Consider the following 7,500-nt stretch of genomic DNA (forward strand, 5'->3'; position numbering starts at 1 on the left):
AGCTCGCAGCTTCTCTCTCCGCCTCGCCTCGAACGCCAAGCGGTTTCCCTCTCGGATCGTCTTTCGGCAGCCCTTCTCTCTCGGCCTCGCGGGCAGATCGCCCCCGGTCCTCCGGCAGCCCTTCTCTCTCTCGGCCTCGCGGGCAGATCGCCCCGGTCCTCCGGCAGCCCTTCTCTCTCTCGGCCTCGCGGGCAGATCGCCCCGGTCCTCCGGCAGCCCTTCTCTCTCTCGGCCTCGCGGGCAGATCGCCCCGGTTCTCCGGCAGCCCTTCTCTCTCTCGGCCTCGCGGGCAGATCGCCCCGGTCCTCCGGCAGCCCTTCTCTCTCTCGGCCTCGCGGGCAGATCGCCCCGGTTCTCCGGCAGCCCTTCTCTCTCTCGGCCTCGCGGGCAGATCGCCCCGGTTCTCCGGCAGCCCTTCTCTCTCTCGGCCTCGCGGGCAGATCGCCCCGGTTCTCCGGCAGCCCTTCTCTCTCTCGGCCTCGCGGGCAGATCGCCCCCGGTCCTCCGGCAGCCCTTCTCTCTCTCGGCCTCGCGGGCAGATCGCCCCCGGTCCTCCGGCAGCCCTTCTCTCTCTCGGCCTCGCGGGCAGATCGCCCCGGTCCTCCGGCAGCCCTTCTCTCTCTCGGCCTCGCGGGCAGATCGCCCCGGTTCTCCGGCAGCCCTTCTCTCTCTCGGCCTCGCGGGCAGATCGCCCCGGTTCTCCGGCAGCCCTTCTCTCTCTCGGCCTCGCGGGCAGATCGCCCCGGTTCTCCGGCAGCCCTTCTCTCTCTCGGCCTCGCGGGCAGATCGCCCCGGTTCTCCGGCAGCCCTTCTCTCTCTCGGCCTCGCGGGCAGATCGCCCCGGTTCTCCGGCAGCCCTTCTCTCTCTCGGCCTCGCGGGCAGATCGCCCCGGTTCTCCGGCAGCCCTTCTCTCTCTCGGCCTCGCGGGCAGATCGCCCCGGTTCTCCGGCAGCCCTTCTCTCTCTCGGCCTCGCGGGCAGATCGCCCCGGTTCTCCGGCAGCCCTTCTCTCTCTCGGCCTCGCGGGCAGATCGCCCCGGTTCTCCGGCAGCCCTTCTCTCTCGGCCTCGCTGTGCCAAGCTTTTCCGGGAAAGACGGGAGCCGGGACAAAGCCACAGGCAGACTCGTCCCGGCTAGGCGGCACCTCCTCTGCCCTGCCGACCGCACCACCGCGGTCGCTCCCTTCCGCCTTAAACACAGGCACGGCATGAAGCCAACCTGTGGGGATGCGGCCCGTCACCTCGCTCCCATAATACGGACAGATGAGTCCGAAGGCGCCCAAGCCTCCAAGGGGACTGATGGAGCTTGACCGGGAAAAGGCGCCACCGCAGGCCGCCTCTTACGATGAGGCAGCCGGAGGCAGCCGGCAACAGCGACCCCTTGGAGAACTTCCGCAGCCGGCCGGGACAACAGGTCTACCCAGCACCGGCCGAAATACGACTAAGTCCCGCCGGATCCGGGGTAGACCTGGTGTCCCGCCGGCCCCGGGGTAGACCTGGTGTCCCCGGCCACGGGGTAGACCTGGTGTCCCGCCGGATCCGGGGTAGACCTGGTGTCCCGGGCTCCGGGGTAGACCTGGTGTCCCGCCGGCCCCGGGGTAGACCTGGTGTCCCCGGCCACGGGGTAGACCTGGTGTCCCGCGGGCTCCGGGGTAGACCTGGTGTCCCGCCGGCCCCGGGGTAGACCTGGTGTCCCCGGCCACGGGGTAGACCTGGTGTCCCGCCGGCCCCGGGGTAGACCTGGTGTCCCGGGCTCCGGGGTAGACCTGGTGTCCCGCCGGCCCCGGGGTAGACCTGGTGTCCCCGGCCAGGGGGTAGACCTGGTGTCCCGCGGGATCCGGGGTAGACCTGGTGTCCCGCCGGCCCCGGGGTAGACCTGGTGTCCCCGGCCACGGGGTAGACCTGGTGTCCCGCCGGATCCGGGGTAGACCTGGTGTCCCGGGCTCCGGGGTAGACCTGGTGTCCCGCCGGCCCCGGGGTAGACCTGGTGTCCCCGGCCACGGGGTAGACCTGGTGTCCCGCGGGCTCCGGGGTAGACCTGGTGTCCCGCCGGCCCCGGGGTAGACCTGGTGTCCCCGGCCACGGGGTAGACCTGGTGTCCCGCCGGCCCCGGGGTAGACCTGGTGTCCCGGGCTCCGGGGTAGACCTGGTGTCCCGCCGGCCCCGGGGTAGACCTGGTGTCCCCGGCCAGGGGGTAGACCTGGTGTCCCGCGGGATCCGGGGTAGACCTGGTGTCCCGCCGGCCCCGGGGTAGACCTGGTGTCCCGCCGGCCCCGGGGTAGACCTGGTGTCCCGAGCTCCGGGGTAGACCTGGTGTCCCGCCGGCCCCGGGGTAGACCTGGTGTCCCGCGGGATCCGGGGTAGACCTGGTGTCCCGCCGGCCCCGGGGTAGACCTGGTGTCCCCGGCCACGGGGTAGACCTGGTGTCCCGCCGGATCCGGGGTAGACCTGGTGTCCCGCCGGCCCCGGGGTAGACCTGGTGTCCCCGGCCACGGGGTAGACCTGGTGTCCCGCCGGATCCGGGGTAGACCTGGTGTCCCGCCGGCCCCGGGGTAGACCTGGTGTCCCCGGCCACGGGGTAGACCTGGTGTCCCGCCGGCCCCGGGGTAGACCTGGTGTCCCGGGCTCCGGGGTAGACCTGGTGTCCCGCCGGCCCCGGGGTAGACCTGGTGTCCCCGGCCACGGGGTAGACCTGGTGTCCCGCCGGATCCGGGGTAGACCTGGTGTCCCGCCGGCCCCGGGGTAGACCTGGTGTCCCCGGCCACGGGGTAGACCTGGTGTCCCGCGGGATCCGGGGTAGACCTGGTGTCCCGCCGGCCCCGGGGTAGACCTGGTGTCCCCGGCCACGGGGTAGACCTGGTGTCCCGCCGGATCCGGGGTAGACCTGGTGTCCCGGGCGGCGGGGTAGACCTGGTGTCCCCGGCCACGGGGTAGACCTGGTGTCCCGCGGGATCCGGGGTAGACCTGGTGTCCCGCCGGCCCCGGGGTAGACCTGGTGTCCCCGGCCACGGGGTAGACCTGGTGTCCCGCCGGATCCGGGGTAGACCTGGTGTCCCGGGCGGCGGGGTAGACCTGGTGTCCCGCCGGCCCCGGGGTAGACCTGGTGTCCCCGGCCACGGGGTAGACCTGGTGTCCCGCCGGATCCGGGGTAGACCTGGTGTCCCGGGCGGCGGGGTAGACCTGGTGTCCCCGGCCACGGGGTAGACCTGGTGTCCCGCCGGCCCCGGGGTAGACCTGGTGTCCCGGGCTCCGGGATAGACCTGGTGTCCCGCCGGCCCCGGGGTAGACCTGGTGTCCCCGGCCAGGGGGTAGACCTGGTGTCCCGCGGGATCCGGGGTAGACCTGGTGTCCCGCCGGCCCCGGGGTAGACCTGGTGTCCCCGGCCACGGGGTAGACCTGGTGTCCCGCCGGATCCGGGGTAGACCTGGTGTCCCGGGCGGCGGGGTAGACCTGGTGTCCCCGACCACGGGGTAGACCTGGTGTCCCGCCGGCCCCGGGGTAGACCTGGTGTCCCCGGCTCCGGGGTAGACCTGGTGTCCCCGGCCACGGGGTAGACCTGGTGTCCCGCCGGATCCGGGGTAGACCTGGTGTCCCGGGCTCCGGGGTAGACCTGGTGTCCCCGGCCACGGGGTAGACCTGGTGTCCCGCCGGATCCGGGGTAGACCTGGTGTCCCGCTGGATCCGGGGTAGACCTGGTGTCCCGCCGGCCCCGGGGTAGACCTGGTGTCCCCGGCCACGGGGTAGACCTGGTGTCCCGCCGGATCCGGGGTAGACCTGGTGTCCCGGGCGGCGGGGTAGACCTGGTGTCCCGCCGGCCCCGGGGTAGACCTGGTGTCCCCGGCCACGGGGTAGACCTGGTGTCCCGCCGGATCCGGGGTAGACCTGGTGTCCCGGGCGGCGGGGTAGACCTGGTGTCCCCGGCCACGGGGTAGACCTGGTGTCCCGCCGGCCCCGGGGTAGACCTGGTGTCCCGGGCTCCGGGATAGACCTGGTGTCCCGCCGGCCCCGGGGTAGACCTGGTGTCCCCGGCCCCGGGGTAGACCTGGTGTCCCGGGCGGCGGGGTCGACCTGGTGTCCCGCGGCCCGGGGTAGACCTGGTGTCCCGGGCGGCGGGGTAGACCTGGTGTCCCGGGGCCCGGGGTAGACCTGGTGTCCAAGGCCCCGGGGTAGACCTGGTGTCCCGGGGCCCGGGGTAGACCTGGTGTCCAAGGCCCCGGGGTAGACCTGGTGTCCCGGGGCCCGGGGTAGACCTGGTGTCCAAGGTCCCGGGGTAGACCTGGTGTCCCGGGCCCCGGGGTAGACCTTGTGTCCCGCCGGCCCCGGGGTAGACCTGGTGCCTCACCCTCCCCATCGAGCCCGGAGCCGGGCAACGCTCGCAGCCTCATATCACCCCGGAGCCAGACGGCTCGATCGGCCCCGTCCCGCGCAATGAACCCCACCCCGCTTTCCAGATTAATACCTACTTCATGGCCGCTCTAGTCGCTTGGAACGAGAAACTCATCCGGAAAAAACAAACAGACCATAACCATTGGCACATTTTATTTCTCCTCCTTTCGTATCCAGAGCACTCCCAGCCGAGCCGACGGGCAACCCGTGCCCCGTGGTCTGCCTGCTGACACGCTGAACTGGCGAAACAGCGCCCCCGCCCCCGCCCCGTCCCACCCACGCCCTCCTGAGACCCTACACAGCCCGGCCCCCCTGGCCCCGATGCGGCTCGCCCCGCCCCGCCCAGCGGTAGAGGCGGCCGCCGCCGGCACCACCGCCAGCACACAGGCGGCCACTTTCGGGCGGGTTCTTTCACGGTCCGCAGAGGTCTTCCGCCCTCGACCTCAGTCCAGGGGGCCGTGGGGGCTCGGTGCCGAGGCGCCCGGGGCCGGCACGAAGCCGCCGGCCCTTGGCCCTCGTCCGCACACAGACACAGATACAGCGCCACACCCACCGACCCCCCCCCCCCCCCCCGTGCGCACGCTCACTCCCCAAGGTCATCCCTTCAGGCCACCACACCGCCCCCTCGCCGCCCCCCGCCACCTGCCCCCGCCCCCCCGCCGGGCGGCGGGGCACGCCCACCCGCCCGCCCGCCTGCCTGGCTGCCCGTCCGCATGCACGCTCTCGCGTGCCCTCACTCCCTGGCCCTGGCCCCGTCCCCGTCCCCGCCACCGCCCCCTGCCCTTACCCCTGCCCTTGCCGTCTCTGTCGGAGCCGCCCACGCCCGTCGGCGGTTGGGGGCGCCCCACCCAGCCTCTCCCATCAGCCTCCCTGGCGCCGTCTGCATACCTTTCCCGCTTGCTAGGCACCCGTAGAGGAAGGCCGGCCAGGGACCACAGGTCTAGCCACGGGCTAGGCGGCCGTGAGCTAGGGCCGGCGCGGGACACCAGGTCTACCCCGGGGCCAGCGGGACACCAGGTCTACCCCGGGCCCTGGGACACCAGGTCTACCCCGCTGCCCGGGACAACAGGTCTATCCCCCGGGGCGGGCGGGACACCAGGTCTACCCCGGGGACATGGACACCAGGTCTACCCCGGGGCCCGGGACACCAGGTCTACCCCGGGGCCTTGGACACCAGGTCTACCCCGGGGCCCGGGACACCAGGTCTACCCCGGGCCCTGGGACACCAGGTCTACCCCGCCGCCCGGGACAACAGGTCTACCCCGGGGCCTTGGACACCAGGTCTACCCAGGGTATTAGGACACCAGGTCTACCCCGGGCCCTGGGACACCAGGTCTACCCCGCCGCCCGGGACACCAGGTCTACCCCGGGGACTTGGACACCAGGTCTACCCCGCCGCCCGGGACACCAGGTCTACCCCGGGTCCTGGGACACCAGGTCTACCCCGCCGCCCGGGACACCAGGTCTACCCCGGGGACTTGGACACCAGGTCTACCCCGGGCCCTGGGACACCAGGTCTACCCCGCCGCCCGGGACACCAGGTCTACCCCGGGCCCTGGGACACCAGGTCTACCCCGCCGCCCGGGACACCAGGTCTACCCCGGGGACTTGGACACCAGGTCTACCCCGCCGCCCGGGACACCAGGTCTACCCCGGGTCCTGGGACACCAGGTCTACCCCGCCGCCCAGGACACCAGGTCTACCCCGGGGACTTGGACACCAGGTCTACCCCGGGCCCTGGGACACCAGGTCTACCCCGCCGCCCGGGACACCAGGTCTACCCCGGGGACATGGACACCAGGTCTACCCCGGGGCCCGGGACACCAGGTCTACCCCGCCGCCCGGGACACCAGGTCTACCCCGGGGACATGGACACCAGGTCTACCCCGGGGCCCGGGACACCAGGTCTACCCCGGGGCCTTGGACACCAGGTCTACCCCGGGGCCCGGGACACCAGGTCTACCCCGGGTCCTGGGACACCAGGTCTACCCCGCCGCCCGGGACAACAGGTCTACCCCGGGGCCTTGGACACCAGGTCTACCCAGGGTATTAGGACACCAGGTCTACCCCGGGCCCTGGGACACCAGGTCTACCCCGCCGCCCGGGACACCAGGTCTACCCCGGGGACTTGGACACCAGGTCTACCCCGCCGCCCGGGACACCAGGTCTACCCCGGGTCCTGGGACACCAGGTCTACCCCGCCGCCCGGGACACCAGGTCTACCCCGGGGACTTGGACACCAGGTCTACCCCGGGCCCTGGGACACCAGGTCTACCCCGCCGCCCGGGACACCAGGTCTACCCCGGGCCCTGGGACACCAGGTCTACCCCGCCGCCCGGGACACCAGGTCTACCCCGGGGACTTGGACACCAGGTCTACCCCGCCGCCCGGGACACCAGGTCTACCCCGGGTCCTGGGACACCAGGTCTACCCCGCCGCCCGGGACACCAGGTCTACCCCGGGGACTTGGACACCAGGTCTACCCCGGGCCCTGGGACACCAGGTCTACCCCGCCGCCCGGGACACCAGGTCTACCCCGGGCCCTGGGACACCAGGTCTACCCCGCCGCCCGGGACAACAGGTCTATCCCCCGGGGCGGGCGGGACACCAGGTCTACCCCGGGGACATGGACACCAGGTCTACCCCGGGGACTTGGACACCAGGTCTACCCCGGGCCCTGGGACACCAGGTCTACCCCGCCGCCCGGGACACCAGGTCTACCCCGGGGCCTTGGACACCAGGTCTACCCCAGAGCCCGGGGACACCAGGTCTACCCCGGGCCCTGGGACACCAGGTCTACCCCTGGGCCTTGGACACCAGGTCTACCCCGGATGCGGCGGGGACAGCAGGTCTACCCCTTGCCCTGGGCTGCCGTAGCCTAAGTCCGGCGTGGACAGCAGGTCTACCCCTTGCCCTGGGCTGCCGTAGCCTAAGTCCGGCGTGGACAGCAGGTCTACCCCGAGCCCTGGGCTGCCGTAGCCTAAGTCCGGCGTGGACAGCAGGTCTACCCCGAGCCCTGGGCTGCCGTAGCCTAAGTCCGGCGTGGACAGCAGGTCTACCCCGAGCCCTGGGCTGCCGTAGCCCAAGTCCCGCCGGGGACACCTGGTCTACCCCA

The sequence above is a fragment of the Melospiza georgiana genome, chromosome 30, assembly GCF_028018845.1.
Source record: "Melospiza georgiana isolate bMelGeo1 chromosome 30, bMelGeo1.pri, whole genome shotgun sequence".
Classification (NCBI taxonomy): Eukaryota; Metazoa; Chordata; class Aves; order Passeriformes; family Passerellidae; genus Melospiza; species Melospiza georgiana.